The following is a 16,213-nucleotide window of genomic DNA, read 5'->3' as shown; positions in this document are numbered from 1 at the left end:
GTACAATTTGGAAATTAGTATGGCGTTCATTATCACTGAACTAGTATATATTTGTTTAGGGGCCAGGTGAAGGACGCCTCCGGGTGCGGGAATTTCTCGCTACATTGAAGACCTGTTGGTGACCTTCTGCTGTTGTTTTTTATTTGGTCGGGTTGTTGTCTCTTTGACACATTCCCCATTTCCATTCTCAATTTTAAACTCTTGATTTGCATGATTTATTATTTTAACTGTAAGCAATTCCAATCTTTATTTCCATTACACTATAGTGAATGACATGATTTATTTATCACTTATTCGAACCATGTGTTATAACTTTTAAGAACTACTTATCTTTTAGTTTAAAGATACATATTTACAGTAATTCTGTTTCATAGTTCAATTTATTATATATATGAGATCGATTTTATTAAAAGATGGCCGAGTAGTAACTACTGTAATCATTAGCCAGTCAAACACTGAGGTTGTGAGTTCGAACCCGCGGATATGTGATAGAGAAACATTTTGAAAGGTACAACAAAACTGTTGTCTAGAACTTATTCATAGAGAGGCATTGGTGGTTCCCTCTCTTTATTTAGGTTTAACCAATTTGCCATGTTTAATTAGAGCGTTGTTAGATATTTCTGTTTAATTATGCATGTATTGATCACTGAATTTAAGGCGAACAATTAGAAAGAGTGCAATATTAGTTAAGTTGGTATGGGAGTCTAAATTAAAAATGATACATATGTGGCATTCATTGACTTCAAAAAAGCTTACGATTGGATAAATAGAAATTTATTATTTTGTAAATTAAAAACACTTGGTATTAGTTCAAAAATGTTAAAATCATTTTATTCTCTTTATAACAATGTACAGACTTGTGTTTAAGTAAATGGTAACTTAACAGATTGGTTTGACGGTCTAAACAAGGGTGTATCCTTTCGCCTTTGTTATTTAATATTTATACTAATGATCTTGTTGATGAGGTCAAGAAATTGAACATAGGTATAGACATTGAAAATGATAAAGTAAGCATGTTGTAATATGCAGATGATCTTTTTTATCACTGAGAATGAGAATGATTTACAAAAGCAAATAAATCATTAGGCTTTCTGAGGAGAAACATCGGCAAATTCCCAGAAGAAATTAAGAAAAGAGCATACCAAGCCATTGTCAGACCAAACGTTGAATATGCAATCAGTGCTTGGATTCCATATCAAGAAAACCACATCAAACAGATAGAAATGGTGCAAAGAAGACTAGCACGTTTCATCAAACACCAATACAGCAGAGAACCGGGGTCAGTTACTAGTCTACCGAAGGAGCTAAAACTACCATCATTAGAAATAAGACGTAAAATAAAAAGGCTTTGCTTGTTTCACAAAGCTTTACATAAAAAGATAGCCATAAATATTCCAGATTATTTAGAACAACAAGGCAGGACAACTCAGTCTAGCCAATACCACCGAAGCAAAAGAAAACTTAAAACTTCAACAAACGCCTACAAATACAGCTTCTTTCCACGTACCATCAAAGACTGGAATACTCTACCAAAAAGACGGTTAAATATAGAAGATGCAGAGGCATTCAAGAACAGCCTCACATCTTATTTAATAGAGTAGTCACGCAACAAACATTTGATTTTAATTTCACATGTAAATACGTTTTTAATGAGCACCATATTGAATGACCAAATTAGTACTTGCGTGATGGGTCTTAGACCCTTTGCATTTCAACGATATAGATGTAGATGTAGATGTGCTATACGTCTATCTTTCAAACCATATTCAGGACATTCATTCCCTCATATATATGATTTTTGTATAACAAGTATATACCGTATAATTGTTCATTCACACATGCTGTCTGACCATTTAAAGATAGTTTTGTCATTCTTAAATATCCAATTGCAAATTGTACATGTTACGTATGTAATATCTATCATGATTTATATAGTTGTACGTAAATGACTTACCTTTTACAGCCACTGTTTATTATTTATTAATAGAGCGATCTGCTATTCCCATGAGAAAAATTACCATACTTGGAAATGATTGCAAATCAATATCAACAAGTTTCAAATTTCATCAGTTATCATAACAAGATATATATTTTAAACTGTATCACTTACCATGTGGTCACGACATCAGGATAAAAGTTTTTTATACGTTTTAAAAAATGTCGATGATCTACATTATAACCTTATACAAACGGAAACAGCTATCATACAATATATTGGGTAGGTTTTATACAATAAATTATAAATGATTCTGTTCGATTAGTTGAAATGTCTGCCGAGCATTGATTGTTGAATTATGTTTCAAATTGATATAGGAAATTTTGATATGGGAAACTTTTCCTGTACAAGCGAAATAAAAAAAATTACAAAAAAAAAACCAACATACTGTTATGTTTATACATACTTATAATATACCAATTATTTTGATGAATGTGAAACGTTATCATGAAGATTTGTGGTGGATTATCAGAATTAATACAATGTTAAACTTTGATTGTAATGTAACTGATTTGTTACACTTTATTATTCCCTTTTTTAAATTCAAGGGTGTACTTAGGTGAGGTTAGGTGAAAATTAGTAAATTAAGAAGTTAAAATTGATACTAAATTGAGCCAAAATATTTTACATTGTATTGTATGGAAAAAACACCAAGGAGTCCGAAAATTTGACACAAATTCCAAAACCTCACCTCAAAAGTTTATGAAGAATTTGTCAAGTTAGACTAAGAAAATACCGAAATATTGAAACTGTCATACTATGGGACGATTCGTTAGCCAGAATTAAACTCTTGTTGTTGTCAATATTGTCCAACAGCCGGATTAGGTGTTTGTATTTCCGGGAGTTTGTGATTTGACTTTTATTTTTGCGGGCATTTGGGATTGACTTCATCGGGGGAATTATACCCCTTATACGGCCCCTCATACATGTATAACGATTGGATTAATAAAATCAAATATTTATTGCCATTACACTATTGTAAAGGATATATTGATCACTTATTTGAACCATGTGTTATAATGTTTTAGCAGTACTTAACCTTTACCTATAGTAATTCGCAGATTAATTTAAGTTCGAAGTTACAGTACAAAATGGCCGAGTGGTCTGAGTAGTTTCTACTGTTATCAATTGCCATTCAAGACTCAGGGTGTGAGTTCGAACTCCGCTCGTGCGGGTGCACTCGATTCCAATCTTAATTGACTAGGATTGTCAGTTTTTCTATCGAAGGTCGGTGGTTTTCTCCGGGGAACTGCGGCTTCCGCTTCTAATAAAGACTGGCCGACTTGAAATAGATCAAACGCGGTGCTTAAAAATGGCGTTTAATCACAAAAAATAAATAATAGATACAGTAAGAGATGTCTTTACATTGAAAACAGAGACGGATCTTCGGTTGAGAGACCTTTGAAAGGGACAACATAATGGCTGTCTGGAATTAATTCCAAAGAGAGGCATCGGAAGTTCCCTCGTTTACCACTTTGCCATGTTTGAAGAGCTTTTGAATATTTCTGATCTTAAGTATCCATGTATTGCTTGTCACTGAATTGAAGACGAACAATTTGAAAAGAGTGAAATATCAGTTTAAACATATTTGTTTATAGTAGATTATGAAAAAAGTTATTGCAACTTATATGAATACATTTCCACTTTGCGAGTGCGGGTACTGCATAGTAGCGGCATTAGCCTACTCTTTTCCGAAATCTACAAGTGTGTCTTTTACGAGCAACAGATATGACTCCCTTAAATTGAAATATTGATAAGGGGGTATCAAGCATTGATTAATAATTTCGGATGTCCTTTTCTCAGTCCTATAGAAAAGATGTACTCATGCACAGTTCTAAAAACCGGTACATTTGAATATAGTTATACATATGTATATAAACTTTTAAAATACTGAAATATAAAACTTTTACATCAACTCACTCAGCATTTGCGGTGTTAATAGATGTAGGAAGATGTAGTGTGAGTGCCAATGGTTAAACTTTCCATCCAAATAACAATTTATAAAAGTAAACCATTATAGGTCAATATACGGCCTTCAACACGGAGCCTTTGCTCACACCGAACAAAATCTATAAAGTGCCCCAAAATTACTAGTGGAAAACCATTCAAACGGGAAAACCAACGATCTAATGTATATGTTCCGGACCATATGAGTATTTGGACCATATAGGTATATATATTTTTTTCAAATTACATTATAAACGTTTCAATAATACAAAAACTTTATCTAAAAGAACAGTGATGGTTTAAAACATGACAATTTTTTAATTTTATAATCCAAAAAACTACGTAAATATTTAATATTGATGCCATTGTTAGTTTTCATCGCTAATTACATTCGTGCATGTAGGCTTGGATGACATTCACTTCCACACGGTATCATAGCTTTTTTGCATTTGCAAGAAATTTGTGCACGATCTTTTTCATTTACACATTTTGTTTGCGAGTGAAAAACAAGCCTTTTTTGCAGCGGCGTACAGTGATACCGAGGTCTTTGGCAATTCTGATGTCTACGGTCTTTTTCAGAAGCTCTAGATCTGCAATACACAATCTTCACAACACAACTTAAATAAACTAATAGTATGCTACTTTCCAGTGAATTCTTATGTAACAGTTCATTAAGACTGAATTTTTGGAATTTTTTTTTTTTTAGTCGACATATTGCCATTTACTCGTAATAACAAATCGGTAATGGCCATCGGTAATGACCATCGGTATAAAATTTGTTTACTTAGAATTTGACAATTAAGTAAAATTAACTATGTGAAACTTCTTATTTTTTTTAGCTTATCTTTTTATTATAATATAATGATAAAATTACCTATATGATGGCGTCTTTTGAAAGAACGGTCATACCATATGAAGAGTTTGGAAGTACTAAAAGTAACTGTAACAGAGTGTTAATTACCCCGACCATACGCGTATGGTCGGACCATATGAGTATATACCCATATGGTCATGACCATACGCGTATCTTCCAAATACTCATATGGTCCGGAACATATATAAAATACGAGAAACGAGAAACACGTATAACTTACATAAACAATCGACAACTACTGTACATCAGATTCCTATACATCACAGGCGCTTGTCTCAGAATTGTTTCCCTTTATACCTTGGATTATAATAAGGTAAACAGAGGGGGAAATTCTGAGACAAAAGCCTGTGCTATACATGCATCTTTCATACCATATTCGGGATCTTCATTCCTTCATAAATATCATTTCTGTATTTAGTCTGGCCGATCGGTGAAACAGTTGCTCAAATATTGAGGAAAGCACCAATTTTTGCATGATGGTACATTTTTGTGAACTTATCAATATTAGTTACGGACCCACCCTAAAAAATCAACATTGTTTAATGACTTGGTGTACTTAGCAAGATTTTGTTTTGATCTATCATTGAAATACAAAATGGCGGCTATTTTCAACATGGCCGCCTTGAAAAATAAGCAAATATTCATTATTGAGAATTGAACTGAATATAAGCATTTTATTGATATATATTGTCATTTCGTATCTGTCACAGTTCTGTCCTTTTTGATTTTGCCTTGCTTGTCATTTCATACACAAAGTAGTAGCTTTCATAAAAAGCTGCAGTAGAAGCTTTCATTAAGTTTCATTAAAAGCTGCACCATTTGTTGTCTTGGGTCACACATAACAGCTGTAATTTTGGAATTATATGCCTTAAGATATTATTCAGTTCCTATCTTATTTCTTGGGTCGCAATATTTTGCCATTTGAGATATTAAACTGTGAATTGAGAATCATTTAAACACATATCAGAGAAATGGCAGCTATTGAGGACAACAAGGACAAGACCATTTAAATGAAGGAATTGAGGACAACAAGGTCAAGAACATTGAAATGACAGAAACAGAACAACTTGGGGATATTGTGAAACCTACAGCTGAAAACGCTTTAACATAGGATAGCTCAGAAATGACTATTAAACAATTGTACCAAGAATTTTTAGCAGATAGATAGATAATGCTCAAAGAACAGCTGAGATTTGTCGCAATATGAGACTGCGAATCGCGAGCTGATAAACTATGTATTGGTCTCATTACGTTCCAAGCTGAACAGAAAGAGGCCATGAATATTAATAACGTACAGATGAGAGCAATATCTTAGCAACTTCAGCAGTCTGAAGACCGGATAGACCACACAAGCCTAGTAATAATTGTTTGGAGGAATTGATGGTCAGACCAATAAGATACTAGTATTCAATGTTGTGGTGAGACGAATGGACAAGCTGACAACAACTGAGGAAGGAGACACAGTTCATTTTAAAAGTACATTTGAACAGCAGGGTACCTTCAAACAACTGGCATCTGTTGTAAATGAATCAGTGGACAATCGAAATAAAGAAGTTAAAATTCCTGCAATTGACTCATCATCTAAGCCACAATTTGACCTTAGCCAGTTTAACGCAAGTTTACCAAAAGCACACAACAAAATCTATGCCTTGAGTCTTTACCAAATTGTAGTTCGCATGAGCCATCAACCGCGCCAACTCTGTTGAAATTCATATGTCAGGGTCCTTGGCCCTGCATGAGACAGTTCAAATTATTCAACAACAATCTCCATTCAAGAACATACAAAAACCTCTAGTACTAATCAAGGATACCAGCAAAAGGCTTATGTGTCTTCTTACGCACACTTACCACTTACTATGAGTCAATAATATATGGTTCAGAGCAGCACACCATTACAGGAACAATTAGTTGCAAGTGTATTTTATCACGTTTCTCCAATGCTGTGCCTACTAACGGTATCATCCCACTCGAGTCAATGGCAAATCCCACATTTATCACTCTATTTATGACTACCTCGTCAGCTCCGGGAGCGCTTACAGGCTTCACATAACAGCAAACTGACTCCACTGACCGATCCAAGAAAGGGAAGAGGAAACCAAAAGAGTGTTGCAACACCTCTTCTTCAGACTCCTCATTGGAGAGAGAATATATCCGATGACAAGAAAATCTTGGTGCAAGGGACCGTAACCGAAGCCCACAGCTCCCAAAAATACAAAATCTCAATTGAAGAGGATCCATGACTTGGGAGGCGTTCATTTACCAGTTTGAACGAACTGCCGGTAGATGATAATGGGAAAACAAGAAAAATGTGTGTAGGCTCCTGATTGCCAGGCCGATGTTGGCTTTGAGTACGCTCGCATGGTAAGCACAGATGATTATTCCAAGGCCTTAAAAAATTCTTTTTGAGCAGTGCTTCAGCAAGAAAGACGATCAAACTAGATTGGAACCGAAGCATTCCGTCGAGGATGTAAAGACAAAGATTCTTTAAGGCATGTAATAAGGCGGAACCAAGAAACATTCAACAAGGCGTTAAAACCATTGAAAACCTCAATTGCAAACAAGATGGCGATATATGGATCAAAAAGTGCCAATTATGACCATCGAAAAGTCTACTTTGTTGATGGCGCAGTACTTTGGATTATGAGGTGCATAACCTCACACAAATTGTCACAAAACTAGCTGATTTTATGCTTTAAACTAATCAGCATAACCGTGGATTGGCCGCTCACTGTCACCTCGGTTCTACTGATCAAAAAATCATGGAAGATCACCAGTTCAATGGAAGATCACCTGAGCAATATACACGTGGAAGATCTCCTGAGCAATGCAATCGTGGTAGATCGCTAGATACAAATACACCAAGCTTAATGCCTATCGATCAGCAACACCCCCACTAAGCTAGAGATCATATAGTCCCCACAGACAATGGTTAGCATCTCCACGGACAAACCACAGAAATCCCGGTAATTTCAGACAACGGTCACCTTCACCAGCATACGGAGCACATCAAAGTGCTATCCCAACAATGGAGTCTTTAAACAGCAAAGGGTCGAGCCAGTAGGCTAATGCACGATTCCAAAGTCTATTGGCCATGAAACATCACCTAATCACAAAATAGAACAGAGGCCCACGGCCTTGTCCGATATTGTCATCAGATGAATCATTTGAAAGAGCTTAGCAGTACGAGGTACTATACATGACCAGAATGTGAGCATGATTGTGGACACTGCTGCAATGCTAACTATGTAAATGAGAAATTAATTCCTGCAGAAAATGGAGATTTGGAGAACGTAACTCTACGTGTTTTGGGGTAACAGCTTGTTTTTGGGAAGATTATAAAGAACGAGTCTCGACATGAATAGAGTCAACCTACAATGGGATATGTGGAAAGAGCCACTAACAGACAATGTTAGTCTTAGGCTAGACATTTTGTACAAACTGAGCGCAGTGATAAACCTGAGTACTCCCACAATTACCATCAACAATAAAGTGTAATACGGTATTTGATAACAGAAGAAACGAGATTTCAACTCAGCAATTTTGCAATAAACAAACCATCACACTTCCGCAAGACTAAAAAATGACTGTTACCATTAAAATTAATAAAAGTGCTGATAAGGAGTGCATTTTAGGACCATGCACGTAGTCGGAAAAGGAAATAGTTGCCCTTTAACCTATTAAATGATAGCAATCGTCTAATCTACCTGAAGAAAGGTACACCTATTGATTACATAGAATAAATGACTATGTAGTGGGTACGGTAGATGAAAACGTGATAAGTGACGTAAGACGTGGCATTGAAGAGACACGAGACAGATGAGTTACCTTCTATTCCACCACATTCAACCGACCTATGTTATTACTTAACGTTCAATCGAATTGTTTCAACCTATAATTTCATTCCAACCATTAAAACAGAAACGATGTAAAGAACAATAACATGTAACATATTGATTAACATTTTGACTTTTGTTTTAGTATATGCAGCCATATTTGAAATTGTTTGTGTTATAGAAATAACCAAATTATTCTTTTTGTTGTATTTTAAAATTAATTGATAACAAATTCAAAAACATGAAGTCCATTTTTAAAGAATCATTACTTTAATTTCCGAAATTATATAGAATAACCTTAGGAAAATCTTGATATTTACTAGTATACCGTTTTTCCGCCATCTTGAAAATGGCAGTCAAAATCGGATTTAGTGGGTCCATAGCTGAAATCAAAGGGTATATAACCAAGAACTACTATGCAAAGTTTCATGCTTTCCTCATAAAATGAGCAATTCTGCTCTATATCTGCACCATGCTGCCGGACTAGTTAGACGTATAACTGTTCACTCACACATGGTGTCTGACCATTTTAAAGATAGTTTTGTCATTCTTAAATATCCAAAATTGTACCAATTATGTATATAACTTCACCATGTTCACAGGCACTTGTCTTAGATAAAAAAAAATATCTTTACCTTTGCACGTAATCAAGGCCGTAACTAGGCTTCTTATTTTAGTGAGGCATAGTAATTGAGCCGAGCGAAGCGAGGCGAATTTTTTTTTGGGAGGGTATAAAATGAATGGTGCAAAATCCTGCATTCTAGGCATTTTTAGAGAGTTTGATAATGTTTTGAATTTGGACATTTTTTATATAAATTTTTCATATTTTAAGACTTTTACTAACACCAAATTTTTAACAACTTTATTTAAATTTATATGTAAGATACATTGTAATCATCCAAATATCACTGATTTAAGTCTGCTGCCAGAACATAAAACAAACATCGATTCAGTAGAGGTTGCCAAATATTTCTATGGCCGGTTCAGTCAAATCGTTTTAGAATCATAATTTGGTCTGCTTATATCCTTGTCGCGATGAACATGGAACATGGCAAGACCGCACAATCTCTTGCCACTCATGCATGCTCTTTTCCAAGTTTTCAGTCGTTTTAGGGCAGTCTATATTTCTAAAGGTAGCACATTATCATCAACACAATGATGTCCAATTATCAATGTCTTCTTCCAATTCCTTCTCCATCAGCAATTCGGTAGCAGCATCGGTAGTAACAGTTTTGTTTGCAAAAGGTAATTAAGCTTGCCTGTAAGCACCATCATACAGTCGCAGTTACAAAATATTAAACTCGCTTTTATGCTGACAAAGAGTAGACAAACTTGGAATAGAATGAGATAAGATACATGTATATGTATAATGATTTTTGTATTGATATGGGTACAGGGGAATTGAAATGGAGTTTTTGACGTTTACATGTAGGTCCGTAATTTCAAATCATTTCTGGAAATAGTTGGTGATATTTTAGTTCCAGAATCTATAAATTTAGGGGTTAGGATGTGTGGTGTCCGATTCCGAAACCCAAAATATAAAGAAAAGAAATTCCCTAGTCTTGAATAAGTAAAGACAAAATCCTGTGTTAAAGGTTCTACCATTCCTCAATAGTATCAAATTGGAATATATATACGATATTCTTTCAATTTTTAAGGTTAAAGAAACATGGATAAAAACTAATCCATGCATGTTTCATATTTTTATATTTTATTTATCTGTAAAGAGAAAGATTAAAGATCATGAAATGAATACGCAGACAGGACTGTCCCCTTGCGATACCCAGTACTTGATTTGTCAAAAATTGGTTAAACGGAGAAATGAATACGCAGACAGGACTACCCCCTTCCGAAGACCAGTACTTGATTTGTCAGTCTACTTATCGTTTTTGATTGTTCTAATGAAGTTGTATGCAATACTCAGACTTTGTTCATAAAACACTAGTTTACTAGAAGTATTCCTTCTTTACCTTCAGTGTCGCTTTTCTAGCTTTTTCTGCAAGAGCCTGTTTTTAACTAGAGATCCATGATGATTATCGTTCACAAGCACTTGTCTCAGATTTTTTTTTCTATATACCTTAATATAAAGGTATATAGGAATTTTTTTCTGGGACAAATGCCTGTGTTATCGTTACTAGGTTAATGTAATCGAAAAAAACATCACCCTTAAAGATGCTGAGTTATATCCAGGAAGAATAGTTTAAAGGGAATTATGACAAGTTAAAGAAATTAAGGTTGAGACAGAACAACAAATGACTATTATGTTTATATATAATATGTATAAAAAAAAAATCAGTGTCGAAATTTTAGTGAGGCAATTGCCTCACTTGCCTCAAGGGTAGTTACGGCCTTGGTAATATCTTTGTTGTACGTAAATGAAGATCCAAACGTGCAGGTATAAGGTTCAGTAGCCCTTTTCACAAAATATCTTAAGAGTAAAATTTATCATAAGTCTAAAATATTCCTTAACAATTCAACATAATATTATTATCGTAAGATTTAATTTTACACTTAATATTCTTGAAAATGATTGCAAATCAATATCAACAAGTTTCAAATTTCATCAAGATATAGTTTTTAATCTGTGACACTTTTTTTAAACTAACGGGCACGACATTAGGATACACGTTTTATATACATTTTAAAAATTGTCGATGATCTACATTATGCCCTTTTACAGACAGAAACAGTTACAATGTATCATAATAGATATTGGGTAGATATCAAACAATAAATATTAAATGATTCTGTTCGATTAGTTGAATTGTCTGCCGAGAATTCATTTTTGAAATATAATACTTCATATTGATGTAGCAAATTTTTCGTGTACAATCGAAATAAAAAAAATAAAAAAAATAAAAAAAAAACAACCATACTGTTTTATAAGATTTTTTTATATTATACCATTATTTTGATGAATGTTAAACGTTATAATGAAGATTTGTGGTGCATTATCTAAATTAATACAATGTTATTAATGTATTTATTTTTTGGTAATTATAGATTTTTAAAATTTGTTACACTTTTTTTTTAGTATAATTTAAGTCGTCATTAGTTATTTTATTTGGTCTGAGAGGGAACAAAGTGTTGAAAAGAGTCGATATTTGCCTTGCTAAAGATAAAAATGTATGTTTCATTCGCCAAAAAATATCCTGTCCACACCCCTTCTCCCCCTCCCCAGCCCCCTTTCCCCCTAAAAAAAGGTTGTTTTTTTTTTTCAATTTTGCATTTTTTTTATTGGAATTGGAAGAACAAATACCCGTTCCTACCTTCGACATCTCTTTCAATTGCGACTTCTGTGTTTATAAAAAAGAAATACAAATCATTTCATATAACTATATCAATAAATTATGATAAAAAAAGTCGCCACGCAAATTAAATATAAAGCTGTTACAAATAAAATATAACATACTTATTGACTTTTGTGTATCAATATGAAAAAGAGAATATTACACGTAAATTTGTACACACACATACATACTTGTTTGCACATCTTTTTGGTCAAGTGCTATACGTAATTTATAAAATCTGTGGTATTGTTTAGATTCAAAAAATCGATTGAAAGAAAACAATAAAACAAAGTGCGTCATCCGGTTTATAATCGAGGACTCAGTCCGTTCATTGCATTAAGTTAAGTTACATATGAGAAAAACCCGTTCATCGAATAGGTACACAGGTAACTGGTCCGTTGAAATAAAGTTGTTACAGTACAACATTGTCCGTTTGAATTTGTTACAAAACAGGCTTCATGCAATGTTGTCTAATAAAACAGATGTTAAGAGTATAAAAAAGAAGATGTGGTAGGATTGCCAATGAGACAACTATCCACAAAAGACCAAAATGACACAAACATTACCAACTATAGGTCACCGCACGGTCTCAACAATGAGCAAAGCCCATACCGCATAGTCAGCTATAAAAGGCCCCGATAAGACAATGTAAAGCAATTCAAACGAGAAAACTAACGGCCTTATTTATGTAAAAAAATGAACGAAAAACAAATATGTAACACATAAACAAACGACAACCACTGAATTGCAGGCTCCTGACTTGGGGCAGACACATGTTCATACATAAATAATGTGGCGGGGTTAAACATGTTAGCGAGATCCCAACCCTCCCTCTAACCTGGGACAGTGGTATAACAGTACAAGATAAGAACAAACTATAAAAATCAGTTGAAAAAGACTTAACTCATCAGATAGACAAAAAATACAAGTGGACGTCCCGACACAAAAAGACACAATGAACAGATCTAAGAGTACTTGCAGCTATCTGACAGCTATTTCAAAGCTACTAACAACTAATAAAAACATGTCTCTAAGACTAAACAATTAATCTGTACACATCCAACATCCAATGGATTTAGTGTAAAGGCGTCATTAACAGCCAGAGAAAAACATGACCTAGTGCAATGCCAAGTTACATGTATCGATAGATTGTAGATTCATGAAAATGTATATGTATATCACATATTAGTAATATTCAGTTAGCTTTTAATCTACTGATAACAAAATCAATATGTTTACCAATAAAAACAATATTCAATGATCTTACATTTGTATTACAGTGTTGAATATGTAACCTTTTAGAATAAGTTTTTTTTAAAGGAGCGACAAGTTTACATGGATCATTTCTAAATTTTCGGGCACGGTTAACAGCATTTCCGTAAAAATAAGAATGTGCTATCCCGTTTGAAATAAGTTTTCTACAGGTACAACCAAACTTCATAACCAAATCTTTATATCTATGGAAAAATTAAGTAAAGGTTTTAAGTAATTTATGGTAACGATATCCCTGGTTTAATAATTTACCAGTAATACATAGGTTGCGTTCGTTAAAATCAAAAACGTCACAAGAGACACGAGCATAGCGAACAAGTTTTGACATATAAACACCGTAAGATGGTGCCAAAGGAACATCACCATCTAAAAATGGAAAATTAACAATCGGGATAGAAAATTCGTCTCTTTTGTCGTACATTTTAGTGTGTAGTTTCTCGTTTAACCCGAAATGTCTAAATCCAGGAAAGGACAGTTATAACAGAATAAATTTGATTTATTTAAAGTAAGTTTCTTGGGGTAAATTTCAGCAGTATATTGAAAAAATTCTTGATTATTTAACGAAAAAATATCACCAAGATAACGGTGAGTGTTGATGAATTTATCAATTAAATTCAATTTCGACGGGTCTTTACTGAGTTTAATCATAAACTGTGATTCGTAACAGTACAAAAACAGGCCTGATATTAAAGGGGCACAATAAGTGCCCATGGGGATACCTACAACCTTTCGATAAACTTTGTTGCCGAAACGTACGTAAATTTTATCGAGGAGAAAATTAACAGCTGCAATCATCTTATCACACATCCAGTAGATATATCTAGCATATTTACCTTTCTCAATTGAGAAGAAGGCTTTAAATGAGTTGCAGCAAATATATCTACATTCAGCTTTACCAAACGACCATTTAATTAAATAGTAAAAATTTTGTTTAATAAGATAGTGTGGAAGTGTAGTGTAAAGAGTAGAAAAATCAAAACTATTAACAGAATCAAAAGGACCATCAAAAGCCCGTAATTTATCTAAAACTTCCAAACAGTTTTTTACAATCCAAAAATGGTTTATACCACTATGTTTATATATTTTATTACAATAGTTTATGATAAGCTCTTTAATAGTAGTTAATGAACTAGTTAAGAGCACTGACAGATTAGTTGTAGAACACTTACTGGAGGCCGAGTAAAACGATATTTAAATGGTTTTTAGTGTAGTTTAGGTAGCCAATACATAGTAGGGACCTTCAAATGTGCAGAAGAAGCCTTAATCTTTGATGTGGTTGTAATATGCTTGTTTACTATATATCTGTAGAGCGGATTGACTTGGATGTAGATGAATTTAAAATTTCATTCTTAAGAACGTTCGTGTAGTATTTACGTCATACCACCACCACCACATTGTTGGCTGCTTATTAGTATACTCTAATTACACATTCAGCCTTGTAACGGATGTCCTTTCACTGAAAATCAAAGTATAAGTGTAGATCTGTTTGTATTTTCATCCAGCTAACTTTACTTGTTGTTACGAAATAATATCACAGATTTCTCTATATAGGAATCTTCAGTGTTAGGATGTTTGTTTAATATTTCCATAGTAAACTAAGTTCTAAAAGAAGTTCGACAGATACCAGAGGGACATTCAAACGCATTGATCAAAAATAAACTGCCATGGATAAAAAAGAAACTGACAAACAGAAAAATAGTAGTACACAAGAAACAAAAATATATAGACTAAGCAACACGAACCCCAGCGAAAACTAGGTTTGAATTTAAGTGTTCAGTAGCAACATTCCAGACGCACATTCTCATATATATATATATTGCACTGTTTGTGCCATATTTCCTATGTAAATTGTGTTTCTAACAGAGTTTTCATAAAATTCTAAAAATATGGCTTTGATGGAAAGACAAACATTAAATTATTTGTTAGGAAAGAAAAGAAAATCGTAACAACGATTATTGCAGAACCGAACAGAAGTAAAAAGAAAGTGTGATCAAGTGAAGACAATGGAGTTATTCCATGTTTAAGTCAAACTTACTCGTAACTGTAATGTATACTTTTCAAGTCGGACAGTTGTCTCGGTTATCAAATTGTCAAAGACATCGTAATTAGTTAGGGATCTTATAACTGTATTATTATTGAATATATCATTGGATCAAACATACCACTTGGTGTAAATTACCAATTAACAGAATTGACGAACAGACGCCATTGATGCCTTGATTTGTATTTCAGTACAACAAATAACAAACTCTGATTTTGTTTGGATATTGAATTGTCATGGCAACATTTAATCAAAATTCATTCATAAAACAACAAAAACTGTTACAAAAACAGTTCACAACCAAAATATTTGTCAATCAATAAAATGTTGATGACGATTGAACTAATCATTGTATCACAGCTGGGCGATCCAAAGCTGGTGTACTGAAGGGCGGTCCATTCAGCAATATTTCAGAATTAGCAGCTGGGCTATCCATAGTCTGCATAAAATGAAGTAAATTTCGCTCCGGTTGTGTGACTGCTTCAGCATGTTACCATGACGGATTTGTGTTTGAAGACTGGAGCATCTGAAAAATAAATAGAGCCAGCAGCAAACAAAGTTCAATTCTTAAGGGTGGGCGAGGAGGGTCTTAATTTTTTAACGTCCTCTCCGTTCAGTTTTCAAGGTAAAAGAGACCGTTAAATTGCACGGACTTTTACTACTCGGCTGTCACATGCTCAAATTAGCATAATAAGAGTAAAGGACGACTCGATTTGTCGGGTCTCAATACATGTATATATGTTAATTCAATAAATGAATTTAATTTTCATTTAATTAAATTCTATTATTGAATATATCATTGGATCAAACATACCACTTGGTGTAAATTACCAATTAACAGAATTGACGAACAGACGCCATTGATGCCTTGATTTGTATTTCAGTACAACAAATAACAAACTCTGATTTTGTTTGGATATTGAATTGTCATGGCAACATTTAATCAAAATTCATTCATAA

The 16,213-nt window shown here is 33.7% G+C and overlaps 1 protein-coding gene across 2 annotated transcripts in view; it reads right to left on the bottom strand.

Moving 5' to 3' along the window:
* Positions 1-2,185, bottom strand: part of LOC134725183 (galactoside alpha-(1,2)-fucosyltransferase 1-like) — a 28,525-nt gene extending 26,340 nt beyond the window's left edge. The window contains exon 1 of one of the 2 annotated variants that reach the window (XM_063588799.1): positions 2,111-2,185. The gene's annotated coding sequence lies outside the window, so the exon portion shown is untranslated. Of the gene's footprint in view, positions 1-1,954; positions 2,085-2,110 lie in introns of those variants that run through there. The other variant, XM_063588800.1, reaches the window with a different exon arrangement.
* Between the last annotated feature and the right edge of the window lie 14,028 nt (positions 2,186-16,213).

This window comes from Mytilus trossulus, chromosome 7 (assembly GCF_036588685.1).
Source record: "Mytilus trossulus isolate FHL-02 chromosome 7, PNRI_Mtr1.1.1.hap1, whole genome shotgun sequence".
Lineage (NCBI taxonomy): Eukaryota > Metazoa > Mollusca > Bivalvia > Mytilida > Mytilidae > Mytilus > Mytilus trossulus.
The sequence above is the reverse complement of the archived record's forward strand: the minus strand, read 5'-3'. Positions and strand labels throughout refer to the sequence as shown.